The sequence below is a fragment of the Macaca nemestrina genome, chromosome 7 (genome assembly GCF_043159975.1).
Source record: "Macaca nemestrina isolate mMacNem1 chromosome 7, mMacNem.hap1, whole genome shotgun sequence".
Taxonomy (NCBI): domain Eukaryota; kingdom Metazoa; phylum Chordata; class Mammalia; order Primates; family Cercopithecidae; genus Macaca; species Macaca nemestrina.
The window spans coordinates 89752597-89768777 of NC_092131.1; the positions used below are offsets into that span (position 1 = coordinate 89752597).

The window sequence follows — 16181 nt, forward strand, 5'->3', positions numbered from 1 at the left end:
AATGTCTCTCTGTTCCCCATGGGAGCCTGGCAGTGTGACAGCTCAGTCACCAAGTGCTCTGAAGGCCCCTCTAGGTGCATGTCATTGACCCGGGAACTGAGCAAGTGGGGGCAGCAGAGAGGAGTGCCAGAGAGCCTCCAGGGACTGCAGCTTCACCCAGGACACCTGTGTGCCTCTCAGTTCGAAGGTGCTCCTGCTCACTCAGGTGGCTGCAGTGGGAAGCCACCTTCCCGGGGCACTGCCATTCCTGCCACTGAGCCTTGGTGAGGGTGGCTGCAGCCCCTTTGGCTGCACTTATGAGCAGTACCAGGCAGGGAGGTTGGGCCAAGGTTCCCTGGATCACTAGTCCTTGGGGGAATTTCTTGTGTTTCGAAAAGAGGGTCCTTAGCTTTTACTTAATTTAGGACTCTCTGCCTGTCTTTTCCCATGGAAATCTTGAAAGTGGTTGGATTTTCATTTCATAACAGAATTAACCCCCAAGGGCGTGTTCTGCGAACAAATTAGGAGACTGTCAACTAGCCTCACTCCTTTGTGGATAGTTCTTGCACACTGAGATATATAAGTTCTCCCTGGAGCCTTTGACGATGGGTACAGAGCCCTGAGATGTCTCTCCAGGAGCTGTAGAATCGGGCCAACCTGGGTGCCAATTCCATTCCCACCACTCACTGACTGTGTGTCCTTGGACAACTTACATAACCTCTCTGAGCCAAGATTTCTTTACCTGTGGGGTGAAATGACCATGAGGCAGCTGCCTCCCCAGGTTTGTTATGAGGATGAAGTCAGATACCATGTGCGAAACCATCGGCTTGGGCTAAGTCTGCAGGGGATAGCTGAACTCCTCCTTCCCTCTTGCTGAGACTCTCAGTGGGAGAATAAAAACCATTTGTGTTGCTTTGAGTGAGGGGTGGACCCCACATTTAGGGTTGCTTGAGCCTTGCTCCCCCAAGTCCCTAGACTTTGAGCATGGCATCCTCTGGGAGCCGTCAGAAATGCAGAATCCCCACCCCAGGCCTACTGAGTCAGGCTCTGCATTATAACAAGATCACAGGGGATTTGTCTCCAAGTGAGCATTTGAGAAGCACTGGTTTAGAGCACTCCCTGGGATCACACAGGTGGGTAACACTTATATCGTGGATTGTGGGGAGGAGTCAGTGGAAGTAACATGCATAAAGATCCTCCCAGATAAGGTGCACAGTAAATACAGCGTTACCATTAGATAGTTCTACACTCATTGCCAAACTCTTTCCCTACGTTTCCCAAGTTCTACAAGTGAAGGTGCTCCCTCCAGATTTGGAGAATGTAGGGATAGAATTTGGCATGTGTTTAAAACAAGAGTAATAGCAACAGCAGAAATGGTAACAGTGATGGTGAATGGAAACACTCTTAGATTTATACATTATACAGAAAGTAGTATACTATTAATTCCAGATAGCCTGGGATAAGTTAGGATATGCATTATAGTCTCTTGAGTGACAACTAAAAATAAAGATAGGAAAAGGAAGAGCTCTATGGTCAGCTCCAGGGACATCCCAGAGAAATTATCTGTTGTGTACCAGCACACTCAGAGAGGGAGGCTGTGTTAGGGCACCCCACCCGGAGGTGGGCTCAGAGGGAGAACCAGGAGGAAGCGGGGTGGCTGCCTGTGTGGAGGGGCTAAAGCTGTTTGCAGCAGCTTTGGAGCCAGTGGCTATCACCAGATCCTTGGGTCAAGGCCAGCCTCAACCCCACACCTACCTCGCAGAGAGGTGTGAGCTCCACCTCATGTCCTCAATCTTTATGTGGCACGCTGACCCCAGCCCGATGCCGCAGACCTAATTGTCTCCTCAGCACTCTCACGGGTAGTCAAGTCCTCTCATGTCAGGCTCAAGCCATACCCTCATGCTCTGCCCTCACAGAGTGCCTGCTCTGCCGCTCCTGGGCTCCCATCTGCCCCTTTAAACTTCAGTACGTGGTCCTGTGCCATCTTCCTTGTTGGTTCCTTCCAAAGACATGCTGAGCTCCTAGAGGCCCAGAACTGTGGCCATCATCTCTTTCTTCTCTGTCAATGGCATACCCAGTATTACACATGCAACACGTGCTCAACCATATTCAATGCATTAACTAAAAAATATCCCTGTTACACACATCCTAACTTATCCCAGTCTATCTGGAATTAATAGTATACTTTCTATATAATGTATGAATCTAAGATTGTTTCCATCCACCCTCACTGTCATTGTTTGTGTTGTTGTTTTTATATATTTTACTTCCCATATTATAAACCCACAGTGCATTTCTGTTATTCTTGTTTCAAACACGTGGTTGACTGCAAACTGCTTATGAAAAGAAATACACTTACCTACATGTGTACCATTCCACTGGTCTTCCTTACTTTTTCTAGCTTCAGATTTCCATCTTTCCATTTATCTTCAGCCTGTCTTCAGGCTCTTTGGTATTTATTGAGGTTATCTCTCATCTCTTTTGATATTTGTTGAGGTTCAGGTATGCTGGTGAAAAATTCTCTCATTTTATCTGAAAGTGGCTTCTCTTCATTTTTCTTAAAAGAAATTATGCTGAACATAACCTTCTAACTTTTTTTTTTTTTTTTGTCTTTCAACACTCTAAAGATGTTATTCTATTGTCTTCTGTTATCCATTGTTTTGGATGATGAGTCAATTGTTAATTGTCATCCTTATTGTTGTTCCCTTTTTTTTTTTTTTGAGAGATGGGGTCTTGCTCTGTCACCCAGGTTGGATTGCAGTGGCACAATCATAGCTCACTGCGGCCTTAAACTCCTGGCCTCAAGTGATCCTTCCAAATGAGCTTCCCAAGTATCTGGGACTACAGGTGAACACAACCTTTCCCAGCTAATCAAAACAAAACAAAACAAAAAAAAACAACTTTTTTCCTTGTAGGATGAGATAGTGCTATGTTGCCCAGGCTGGTCTCAAACTCCTGGCCTCAAGTGATCCTCCCACCTCAGCCTCCCAAAGTGCTGGGATTACAGGCATGGGCCACCGTGGCCCGTCCCTATAGCTGCTTTCATAGTGTTATTTTTTTAGATATCTGTGCTTTGCCTGTGGCTCTAACATTCTTTTGTGTAGTTTTCTTCATATTAATTCCAGCTTGGGTTTTCTGTGCTTCTTAGTGGGTTATTCTTTTTAAAGAAAATTTGGGGGAAAAAATGTCAATATTTCTTCAAATGTTTTTTAGTTCCATTTTCTTTCTATTCTCTGTGGGCACAGTTATAGTTGTTAGATTGCTTAATACGCCTCACCGTTTACTGAGGTACTGTTCATTTTTTTAACCCTTTTTTCTCTGCTTCAAATGGGATGATTTTTATTGAACTTCAAGTTAACTAATCCTTCCTTTTGTTGTGTTCAGTCTAGTCTTTAAAAAAAATTTTCAGGGCTGGGCATGGTGGCTCACACCTGTAATCTCAGCATTTTGGGTGGCTGAGGTGGGTGGATCACCTGAGGTCAGGAGTTCGAGACCAGCCCGGTCAACATGGTGCAACCCCATCTCTACTAAAAATACAAAAATCAGTCAGTCAGGTATGGTGGCACGCACCTGTAATCCCAGCTACTCGGGAGGCTGAGGCAGGAGAACTGGTTTAAACCTGGGAGGTGGAGGTTGCATTGAGCTGATATCATACCACTGCATTCTAGCCTAGGTGACAGAGCAAGACTCCATCTCAAAAAAAAAAAATTCAGATATTTACTTTTCTGTCTTATGATTTCCATTTGACTCTTTTTCTTTTACTGTTTCCAAATCTCTCCTGGGTCTCCATCTCTTCACTCATTATATCTATCTTTTATTTTAGACTCTTTAACATGTTTGTAAGAAATACTTTAAAGTCTTTTGCACTTAATTCCAATATCTAGGTCATTTTAGGAGTATGTTTATAATGACTGATTTTTCTTTTTATGGTGGGTCATGTATTTCTCTTTCTTTGCATATGTCTAGTAATTTTTTATTGTATGGTAGATACTGTTACATCGTAGAGACTCTGAATTCTGTTGTCTTTGAATACCATTAAGTTTCGTTCTAGCAGTAGGTTAAATGTGAGCTTGTGGAGACCTGATTATTCTTTTTTTTAATGGTTATCTTTCTGATTTGCTCATAGCCTTAGGGAAAATCTGTTAGCCCCAGGATATAGTCTGTTCTCCTAGACCATGACCCTCTTGGTATTTTAGTGGAAAGCCTGAAATGTTTAAACCCAGACCTCTAACTTAGCAAGTCTCAAACTCCAAATGGACTGACTGTAGTGGGCAGCAGCTGAAATATCTGCTCAGCTCATCCAGCCTCTCGGCTATTGTTTTCCTACTGGACTTCTTAGAGGGTTGCCCATGTATAGTTCAGGGTTCAGCCAAGTGATTGTGAGGAGTTTATATGTTCTCTTTTTTTTTTTTTTTTTTTTGAGACAGAGTCTCGCTCTGCCGCCCAGGCTGGAGTGCAGTGGCCAGATCTCAGCTCACTGCAAGCTCCGCCTCCCGGGTTCACGCCATTCTCCTGCCTCAGCCTCCCGAGTAGTTGGGACTACAGGCGCCTGCCACCGCGCCCGGCTAGTTTTTTGTATTTTTTAGTAGAGACGGGGTTTCACCATGTTAGCCAGGATGGTCTCGATCTCCTGACCTCGTGATCCGCCCGTCTCGGCCTCCCAAAGTGCTGGGATTACAGGCTTGAGCCACCGCGCCCGGCCTATATGTTCTCTTCTGTAGTTCTCTCCTTTCTGAGATTTCTCCTCTCGATTTCCAGCTGCTCTGACAGTCCCAAACTCTATCCCTTGACTCCTCTGGAGAATAAGATAACACTTTACTGTGCTTTAGTATTTGAGTTCTAGCCTCTCTGCACCAAAAGAAATGGAAATTTCTCTCAAGAGGAAAAGTCATGTCAACTTGGATCATGCCCAGTATGGTTTGTCAAGAATTGAATCCCCTGCCTACCCTCTGCCTTTTTCTGGTCATTCTTCAGTGCTCTTAAAAAGTTGATTTTTTCTAAGTAACTATTTTGTTCAGAGTTTATAATTATTATCTTTAATAAGAAGAGTTAGTATGATATATGCAACTCTGTCATTGTTGAACTTAAAACGTGTGGTTTATAGTTCTTTATCAATTAGATTGTGTATTAGTTATCTATTGCTGCGTGGCAGTCATTCTAAAAATGTAGCTGCTTAAAACAACAAACACTTGTTTTCCAGCACAGATAGTGGCTTTGCTGAATGTTTCTGGTTCAGGGTCACTCATGAAGTGCTAGTCAAGCTGTTGGCTGTGATTGTAGTCTGAAGACTTGACTGAGTCTGGAGGATTCACTTCCAAGATGAGTTACTTACAGGTCTGTTGGCTGGAGTCCCTGATTCCTCACCGTGTGTACCTTTCCAGAGGGTTGCTTGAGTGTCCCCATAACGTGGTAACTAGCTTCCTTCATAACGAGTGGTTCAGGAGAAAAAACAAAACCAGATCAGCAGTGCCCTTTATGACCTCATCTCAGAAGTCATGCACCATCTCTTCAGCCATTCTCTGTGTATTAGAAATGGATCACTAAGTTTAGCATACACCCAAGGGGAGAGAAATTTGGTCACACCTTTTGAATAGAAAGGTGTCAAAAAACCTGTAGACATAGTTTAGCCAGTTTTCTTTGTAAAACTGTGTATTCCTTATAAATGTTGTCACATAAAAATAATTAAATCAAATGAAAGAAACAGAGGAACTGTCCAAATTATATTAAGAAATAGCCAGGCATGGTGGCTCATGCCTGTAATCCCATCACTTTGAGAGGTGGAGGTGGGCAGATCACCTGAGGTCAGGAGTTCCAGACCAGCCTGCCAACATGGTGAACCCCTGTCTCCACTAAAAATACAAAAATTAGCTGGGTGTGGTGGTGGGGACCTATAATCCCAGATACTTGGGAGGCTGAGGCAGGAGAATTGCTTGAACCTGTAAGGTGGAGGTTTTGGTGAGCCAAGGTTGTGTCATTGCACTCCAGCCTGGGCAACAGAGCGAGACTCTGTCTCAAAAAAAAAAAAAGAAAAGGAATAAACTCCTTCAGCCCCCAGTTTCCCTAGTCATGTTGCCTTCAGGTGTGTTAGCACCTACCTTGGGGAGAAATTTTACACTCTTAGGAATCCACAGAGGCACGTGCCATCTTCATTGTTTCCAGAGAGGGGAGTGGTGTACCCCTGTGTGTTCACTGGTCCCTGATGTCTTTCATTTTAGAGATACTTTAATTTTATATTAAGTTGTCAAGCAGTACAGTGATGATTTGTGCCCCCCTTTCATATATAATTTTTAATAAAAATCTGTTTAAAGTTTTTATGGGCTGGGCATAGTGGTTCACACTTGTAATCCCAGCACTTTGGGGGTCAAGGCGGGAAGACCTCTTGAGCCCAGAAATTTGAGACCAACCTGGTCAACATAGTGATACCCTGTCTCTACAAAAAAAAATTTGAAAAATTTAGCCAGGCAAGGTGGCACGGGCCTGTAGTCCCAGCTACTTGGGAGGCTGAGGTGAGAGGACTGCATAAGCCTAGGAAGTCGAGACTGCAGTGAGCCATGATTGCGTCATTGCACTCCAGCCTGGGTGACAGAGTGAGACCCTGTCTCAAAATAAAGTAAAGTTTTTATGATGTCAAATTTGTTCATCTTCCTTCATGATTCTTGAGTTTGGGATCTTGCCCAAGATAGTAAACCTATTCTGTATTTCCTCTAAAAACTTACAGTTTTAGGACAGTAGTTTCTCTTAAAACTTTTATGATTTTCTCTTTTCTGTTTAACATTTTTATTTCCTTTTTTTTTTTTTTTTTTTTTTTTGAGACAGAGTCTCACTCTGTCACCCAGGCTGGAGTGCAGCAGCCCAATCTCTGCTCACTGCAACCTCCGCCTCCTGGGTTCAAGCGATTCTCCTGCCTCAGCCTCCCAAGTACCTGGGATTACAGGTGCCCGCCACCATGCCTGGCTAATTTTTTTGTATTTTTTATGTAAAGATGGTGTTTCACTATGTTGGCCAGGCTGATCTTGGACTCCTGACCTCAGGTGATCCACCCGCCTCAGCTGCCCAAAGTGCTGGGATTACAGGTGTGAGCCACTACACCCAGCCTTTCGGTTTAGCTTTTTGATCCATATGGAATTTATTTCTGTGAGCAGTGTGAAGGAGAGATCCCCCAAATCAATATTTGGTAATTGCCACATGTGGCGCTCATCACACCCTAGATCCCCATATGGACACTGGGTCTCCCCTTACGTTTCATTAGTCAGTTCCTTCATAAGCCCTAACAATACCACACTTTGAATTATTACAGTTTAGGAGAGTTTTGGGGTTTTGTTTTTGTTTTTTGGAAACTGATAGGGCAAATTTTCTCTTATGGTTCCTTTTCAAAAATTACTTGGCTATTCTTGCACATTTTCTCTTTCAGATGAACTTGAGAATCTGCTTGTCAAGTTCCATAAAAAAAAAAAAAAAAAAAAAACAACAACAACAACAAAAAACCCTGTTGGGATTTTGATTGGGATTGCTTGGAAATTATAGATTAATTGGGGTAGAATGACATCTTTACAATATTGAGTCTTCCCACCCAGGAGCATGGTATGTTTTTATTTCTTCAGGTCTTCTTTTACATTTTTTTTAAAGTTTTATCACTTCCTCCATATCGATTTTATAAATTTCTTATTAGATATAGATCTAGGTTTTTAAAAAAAATTATATTTCTAATTGGTCATTATTGAAATGGATATAGGAAAGCTATTGATTTTTGTATGTTGGGTTTTGTTTCTGGCCACCTTATTGATCTCTATGGGTGCTGTTGTTTTCCCTTGGATTCTCTTGGCTTTTCTGGAGAGATGTATGTAATAGCTATCTGTAAATATAATGGTGGTTTTCTCTCTTTAATATTAATAACTCTTATTTCTTTGCTTGCCTTATTTGAATATGTAGGAGTTCCTGATGAATATTGAATAGTGTTGGTTATAGGTTCTGCTTGATTTCTGACTTATACAGGAATACTTCTAGTTTTATGCCATTTGTCAGTGTCTTCCCTATAGTTACCCTTTATCAAGTTGAGAAAATTTTATTATATTCCTAGATTTCTAAGAGATTTGATCAGGAATGAATGTTGAATTCTTAAAAGTATCTATTGAGATTATATTGTTTTTCAACTTTATTGTTTAATCTGTGTAGTGTAATAGGTTACATTAATAGATTTCCTAAACTGGGCTAGGCACGGTGGCTCACGCCTGTAATCCCAGCACTTTGGGAAGCCAAAGTGGGTGGATCGCCTGATATCGGGAGCTCGAGACCAGCCTGGCCAAAATGTTGAAACCCCATTTCTACTAAAAATACAAAAATTAGCCAGACATGGTGGCAGGCCCCTGTAATCCCAGCTACTCAGGAGGCTGAGGCAGGAGAATCGCTTGAACCTGGGAGATGAAGGCTGCAGTGAGCCGAGATGGCGCCACTGCAGTCTAGCCTGGGTAACAGAGTAAGACTTTGTCTCAAAAAAAAAAAAATCCTAAATTGGAAATTTTTTCTTTCATTCTTGAAATAAGTTCCATTTGATCATGAGTAATTTTTTTTAATACATCTGCATTCAACTGTTGATATCTTCTGTGTGGTTTTACATCTTTATTTATAAAATGGATAGAATTACAGTTTGTTTTGTGATGTTTCTCTCTAGCTTGTTTATCAGAGTTATGCCAGTCTCCTAGAATGAGTTAGGAAACTTTCTTTTACTGTGCTCTGAAAACAGTTAATGTATTGTGGATAGTGCCTGATTTCTGAAGTGTTGGTAGAGCTGATTAACTAGTCTGATTGGATGTGGTGACTTTCAAAAGCGCTAAACCTATTCAAGTTTTCTGTTTCTTCTTGAGGAAATTTTTGTAATTAAATCTTCCTAGAAAATCATCAATTTTTCAAGATTTTCAAATATATAATGTAAATTTAATATCATATTCTCATAATTTAAAAATATATCCTCCATTTTTATAGTTATAATTGTTTCTAATCTTATTTGTGACATCTTTTTTCCCTTGATTGATGAAAAATTTCTATTTTTAATAAAATAAGTTTTTTCACCTCAGTGTCATACAATATACCCATGTAATAAATTTTCACATATACCCCCTGAATCTAAAGTAAAAGTTAAAATTATAAAAAATAGTATAAGTAAAAATAAAAAAACAGGCTTTTGCAGAGAACTAGGTTTTTTTAAAAAAATTGAGTTCCTTTGTTTTCTACCTCATAAATGACTGCTTTTTCTTATTTATTAATTCCTTCAGCTTTTAAATTTATTGTTGTGTTCTAACTCCTTGAATGGAATGTGTATTTAGTTCTTTATTTTCAGGATTTTATGTGTTCTAATAAATAAAAATTCATACGTTCTCCTTTCATCACCTATTACTAGTTTAATTATATAGTGCTTTTATTGCTATATATTTCCAAATAATTGTATGTTTCAGCTTAGATTTTTCTCTTTAACCCAGCAGTTATTTAGAAGAGATTTATAAAATTTTTCAGTTGCATAGATTTCTGATGCTCCTTTTGTTGTTAATTTTTAACTTGATTACACTGGAATCAGAGAATGTTCTGTATAATTTCTGCCTTTTGGATTTATGGAGAATATCTTTGTGTCCTGATACATGTTCAGTTTTTGTAAATATGCCAGTGGATGTTTGCATTAGTCTGTTTTCACACTGCTGATAAAGACATACCCAAGACTGGGGACAAAAAGAGGTTTAATTGGACTTATAGTTCCACATGGCTGGTGAGACCTCAGAATCATGGTGGGAGGTGAAAGCCACTTCTTAACATGGTGGTAGCAAGAGAAAAATGAGGAAGAAGCAAAAGCAGAAACCCCTGATAAACCCATCAGATCTCATAAGACTTACTCACTATCACGAGAATAGCACGGGATATATAGTAGCTTTTCCAGGCACATGGTACAAGCTGCTAGTGGATCTACCATTCTGGGGTCTGGAGGATGGTGGCCCTCTTCTCACAGCTCCACTAGGCAGTACCTCAGTAGGGACTCTTTGTGGGGGTTCTGACCCCACAGTTCCCTTCTGCACTGCCCTAGCAGAAGTTCTTCATGAGGGCCTCACCCCTGCAGCAAACTTTTGCCTGGGCATCCAGGTGTTTCCCTACAGCTTCTGAAATCTAGGTAGAGATTCTCAAACCTCAATTCTTGACTTCTGTGCACCTGCAGGCTCAACACACATATGGAAGTTGCCAAGGCTTGGGGCTCCCACCTTCTGAAGCCACAGCCTGAGCTGTACATTGGCTCCTTTCAGCCACAGCTGGCGTGGCTGGGACACAGCGCACCAAGTCCTTAGGCTGCATACAGTACAGGGACCCTGGGCCTGGCCCATGAAACTACTTTTTCCTCCTGGGCCTCTGGGCCTCTGATGGGAGGGGCTGCTGTGAAGGTCTCTGACATGGCCTGGAGACATTTTCCCATGGTCTTGAAGATTAATGTTAGGTTTCTTGTTACTTATGCAGATTTCTGCAGCTGGCTTGAGTTTCTCCTCAGAAAATGGGTTTTTCTTTTCTACTGTGTCGTCAGGCTGCAAATTTTCTGAACTTTTATGCTCTGCTTCGCTTTTAAAACAGAATACTTTTAACAGCACCCAAGTCACCTTTTAAATGCTTTGCTACTTAGAAATTTCTTCTGCCAGATACTCTAAGTCATCTTTCTCAAGTTCAAAGTTCCACAGATCTCTGGGGCAGGGGCAAAATGCTGCCAGTCTCTTTGCTAAAACATAACAAGAGTCACCTTTGCTCCAGTTCCCAACGAGTTCCTCATCTCCATCTGAGACCACCTGACCATGGACCTTATTGTTCATATCACTATCAGCATTTTTGTCAAAGCCATTCAACAAATCTCTAGGAGGTTCCAAACTTTCCCACATTTTCCTGTCTTCTGAGCCCTCCAAACTGTTTCAGCCTCTGCCTGTTACCCAGTTCCAAAGTTGCTTCCACATTTTTGGGTATCTTTTCAGCAACGCCCCACTCTATGGGTACCAATTTACTGTATTAGTCCATTTTCATGCTGCTGATAAAGACATTCCCGAGACTGGGAAGAAAAAGACATTTAATTGGACTTACAGTTCCACATAGCTGGGGAGGCCTCAGAATCATGGTGGGAGGCGAAAGACACTTCTTATATGGTGGTGGCAAGAGAAAAATAAGGAGGAAGCAAAAGCAGAAACCCCTGAAAAACGCATCAGAATCTCGTGAGACTTATTCACTATCACGAAAATAGCACAGGACAGACTGGCCCCCATGATTCAGTTACCTCCCCCTGAGTCCCTCCCACAACCTGTGGGAATTCTGGGAGATTTAATTTTAGTTGAGATTTGGGTGGGGACACAGCCGAACCATAACAGTGTTTGAAGAGTATTTTTATTCTATGCTCATTGAGTAAAAAAATCTGTATCAGATTAGGGATTGCAACTGGTAGCCCATAAGCTGCCTTTGGCCTGCAGACATGTTTTGTTTGACTCACACAAGTATATTTTTGAAAACTTGAGCAAACATTTACAAATCACAGTATTTTATGTAAAAATATGGATTTGGGGCTTTCTGTGAAAGCTTAGCAGCTCTGGCTATGCTGAGCCCTCATTCCTTAATGGCAACAGTTGGCTGCGATTGCTCCTAACTCAAAGTGCAATCCACCCATCCCCAGGTGGCCTTCACAGACCTGGCCGCTTTAGCCATTTACCCTGCCTGCCTGATACCTTTAGGCATCAGCCTCTGTCACCTGTGTGTTCTATCAAGTTCATTCAAAAGTTCTGGAGTCTTTCTTACTTTTTGTCTACCTGATCTATTTCTGAGAAGGGATGCTGGTTTCCATGATGATTATGGATGTGTCAGTTTCTTTCCATTTTTGCTGTACACATTTTATAGCTGTGTTACAAGGTACATTACAAGGTATAATGAATCTTCATCACTATAAAATCCTCTCTGTCTCATTTTTGCCTTTAATTGTACCTTGGCTGATATAACACCTGTACTTTGATTGATAAAAGTAGCACACTTGCTAAATTATGTTATCCTTTTTCTCATATATTCTTTATTTCTAATGTTGGTTTTATAAGCAGCATGTATCTGGATTTATGTTTTTAACACAGTTGAAGAGTCTCTTTAAAGAAGGACTTTGTTATATTCGTACATGTGCTGATTTCATATATCTTTGGATTTATTTCTATTATTGTGTTTTGATCTATTTATCCATCCATCCATCCATCCATCCATCCATCCATCCTTCCATCCATCCATCCTTCCATTCATCCATCCATCCATCCATCCATCCATCCATCTGTCTACCAATCCATCTTTATGTTCCTTTTGCTGGTTAGAGGTAGTTTCTTCTCTTTTCTTTCATTCTAATGGGTTGAAATTTTTACATTCTAAATCTGTTATTCTGTTACTCTTTAAGCATAGTTATTGGAATTTATATTTCTCTACAGTGTTTAGCACTAATCAATACTTAACTCTTTCACCTGAGCAACGTAAGAAACTTACCATAGCTCCATTCCTCTGCCATCTTCTCTCTGTCATCACCTCCTTGAATTGGGATCATTCAAAAATTTAACTCCATATTATTTTTAACAACTTTACATTATGCATCAACAATTATGTGAGCTTCAGTATAAAATCTAACTAATTTCATTGGTCACCATTGTTTCTTTTTTCTTACATCTTTTTGTTATGTGAATTTTTTATTTTACTAGATTTTCTCATCTATTAAATTATTCATTCTCAAAAGATATTTTGAGTGCTTGCTATATGTATGAATGGTTATATAGATAGTAAATTTTCTGAGTCCTTGAAGTCTAAAAATGTCATTATTTTCTCCCTACAAATTTGGCTAGGTTTTGACTTTAAGTTCAAAATAATTTTCACTCGTAATTTTAAAAATCTTACCCCATGGTCTCTGGAATTCAGTGTTGCTGATAAGGGGTGTCTGTTTGTCTCAGGTAAATTTTTTTGCTGTGAAGTCTACTTTATCTGATATTAATATAACTACTCCTACTTTCCTTTGATGAATGGTTGTATGGTATATATTTTTCCATCTTTTTGCTTTCAACCTGCCTATATTGTTATATTTGAGTTGAGTCTCCTGTAGATAGCATATATTTCGGCCACGTTTTTATTTATTTTTCTTGTATAAAAATTTTATTAGAGAGTGCAGCATAGTAGAAGTTGCCTCTTGGTTTTTTTCTTTTGTTGATAAACAGTATTTTACATATTTATGAGGTACATGTGAATGTTTTCTACATGCATAGAATGTAGAATGATCAAGATATTTGGGGTATACGTCATCTTGGATATTTATCATGTCTATGTGTTGGTAACATTTCAAGTCCTCTCTTCTACACTGAAATATTTAATATATTGTTGCTAACTATAGCCCCCCAGTCTGCTGTCAAACGTTAGCAATGTTTTTAGATTCACTTGCCAATCTATTTTAATTACTGTATTTAGATAGTTAATATTTAATGTAATTATTGTACATTAGGGGTTAAGTCTGCCATTTTAACTTCTCTCTTCTTTTTTCTCTGTATTTAGTTTCTCTATTTTTTTTTTCCGCCTTCCTGTGGGTTACTTGAACACTTTTTAGAATTTCGCGTGGTGCATAATGTTTCTGAGTATATCTTCTTGTATAGCTTTTTTAGTGGCTTCCCTTGGTATTATACACACGTAACTTATCACAATCAATTTTATGGATGTTGTCATTTTACCAGCGTGAGTGAGGTATAGAAGCCTTACCTTCCTTTATATCCCAATATTCTCTCCCATTTATATTTGTAATATACATACATCTCAAACATACATTCATTTAGAACCACATCAGACAGTGTTGTAATTTTTGCTTCAACCATCAAATGTCATTTAGAAAACTTGAAAGTAAACTTGGTGAATCTGTAGGTTTATATCTCTTGCCAAATTTGGAGAGCATTTAGCCATTATTTCTTTGAGAACTTTTCCAGCCCCCACTTCTTTTTCCTCTCCTTCTTCTTCTTCTTGTTTTATTTATTTATTTATTTATTTATTTTTGAGATGGGTCTCATTCTGTCGCTCAGGCTGGAGTGCAGTGGGGTGATCATAGCACACTGTAACCTCGAACTCCTGGCCACAGGCAATCCTCCTGCCTTGGCCTCCAAAGTGCTGGGATTACAGGTGTGAGCCACCATGCCTGGCCCTTTTTCCTCTCCTCCTGTCCACTCTAGTGACATGAAGTTTAGGTCTTTGTTATAGTCTCGCAAGTCCCTAATACTCTGTTCATATTTAAAAAATTTTTTTTCTTTATGTTGTTCAGATTGGGTAATTCTATGTGTATATTTTTTATTTCCTAGTTCACTCTTTCTTCTGTCCTGTGGGTTCTGTTATTGAGCCCATCCACTGAGCTTTTTGATTATTGTATTTTCAGTTCTAATAATTCTACTTGGTTCCTCTTATATCTTCTATTTCTTTGCTGAGACTTTGGGTTTCTTTATTGAGACTTTCTATTTTTTCATTTGTTTTAGGCATATTTGTAATTGCTCACCTAGGTATTTTTATCATGGCTTCTTTAAAATCTTTATTAATATACAACTAATATATCCTTAAAAGTAATTTTAAAAGGTAAACCTAAAAAAAGGAAGAAAATGAATAAAATGTTTGTCAGATGGTTCCAGCACCCCTGTTTCCTCCATGTCGGCATCGGTGATTGTCTTTCTTTACGCATTTGAGATCTTCCTAGTTGTTCTTGGAATGACATGTGATATTCCTTTGAAACCTGTACATTTTCGCATTATGTTATGAGGCTATACCTGATTTCAGCCTTCTGTTTCAGCTGGCTCTCTCTGGCACTGTTGCTGCAGAGGACAAGGGGTACCATTTCATTATTGCCAGATGTAGGTATGTCCAGGGCCCCCATTCACCCTCTGCTGATACCCAAGGGTGGGAAGGCTCCTTATCAGTGCTGAGTAGGGGCGGGGGGTCCCACTCCCTGTGTGCCTCCCATGACCCCACAGTGCAGGTCCCCTCGTTACTGTGAGCAACAGTGAGGCTTCTGACTCTCCACCAGGCATCCTGACACAACTCCAGGGGAGGGAGCGGACACTTTGTTACTGCTGGGTGTGGTTGGAAGACCAGGCTCATGGCATGATATCTGCTGGCACCACGCAAGTGGGCCCCTTTTGAGGTTGCTGGGGATAAAAGCCCTGCTTCCTACCTGCTGTTTCCTGACATGCCCCAGCAGCAGGGTTGGGCGCCTCATTTCATCCTCGCGTGGGTGGAGGTCTAGGCTCGCCACTCAGGCTGTGCTGCCGTAGGTGGGGGTGGTGCCACGGTTCCTTACCGTGGCATTTGGCCTACTTATTGTGTATTGGTTTTTCCATTTGTTCTATTAGCCCTGTCTCCTCGGGTCCCTCTGGTTTGGTTCATATTGCTTTTTAATTGGGTGCCCCTCTTTCTTGGGATTGGTTTTCCTCAAACATGGGCTGCTTCTTGGTTGTCCACCCCTGCATGTGCTCACAGATCCCCATGTGGCTGTGGGTGGTTGTCTGGTCTGACGGCAGGGGTCTTTCTGTGATGTGGAGTGGAGGGGCCTGTTGCTGGATAGCATTTCTGAGAGGGTGCTAGAAAGACTCCCCGCTCCCAGGGCATCATCCTGGTGCTCTGGCCTCGGGACCCTGTCTCACTGCACCAGCCTCAAGATGACTCTGCTGCTGTCCCCACTCAGCCTGGAGGCTGAGGCAGCTGACCTGCCACCCCGGCCCCTTACTCCGAGGCCTGTTTGGGGCTCCTCCCGTCCTTGCACACCTGGCCTGGCACCTTCCGCAGCTCTGGAATCATTCCCCACTCAGATGTCCTCCTGCCAGGACACCGCCTCCTGCTGCCACCTGATGCCCTCCACTTCCGGTCTTTCCTCAGTGCCTCAAGGCAGCTTGTCTGTGCTGATCTCGTTTCCCAGGGCTGGTTCAGATTTGTTCGTTTTAAGTTTTATTCCTAGGGATCCAGGCCCTGGGGAGAGGTAGGCTGCATGCTCAGTCTTCCTCCTGGGTTGGGTGTCTTGAGTCTTTTCACTGTGATGCAGATGGTGACACCTCTTGCCGATTGCTGTTGATTGCCAAGCACTTGTAGTCATCTTTGCATCCAGTTCTTAGTGGGCGTCTGTGCGTTGGACGTTCTCTTGGCCATTTCCCACAAGGGGAGACTAACAGAGA

The 16181-nt window shown here is 41.3% G+C and overlaps 1 protein-coding gene across 9 annotated transcripts in view; it reads left to right on the forward strand.

Moving 5' to 3' along the window:
• Nucleotides 1–16181, forward strand: part of LOC105499242 (proprotein convertase subtilisin/kexin type 6) — a 188565-nt gene that overhangs the window by 64523 nt on the left and 107861 nt on the right. The gene's annotated exons all lie outside the window — the stretch shown is intronic.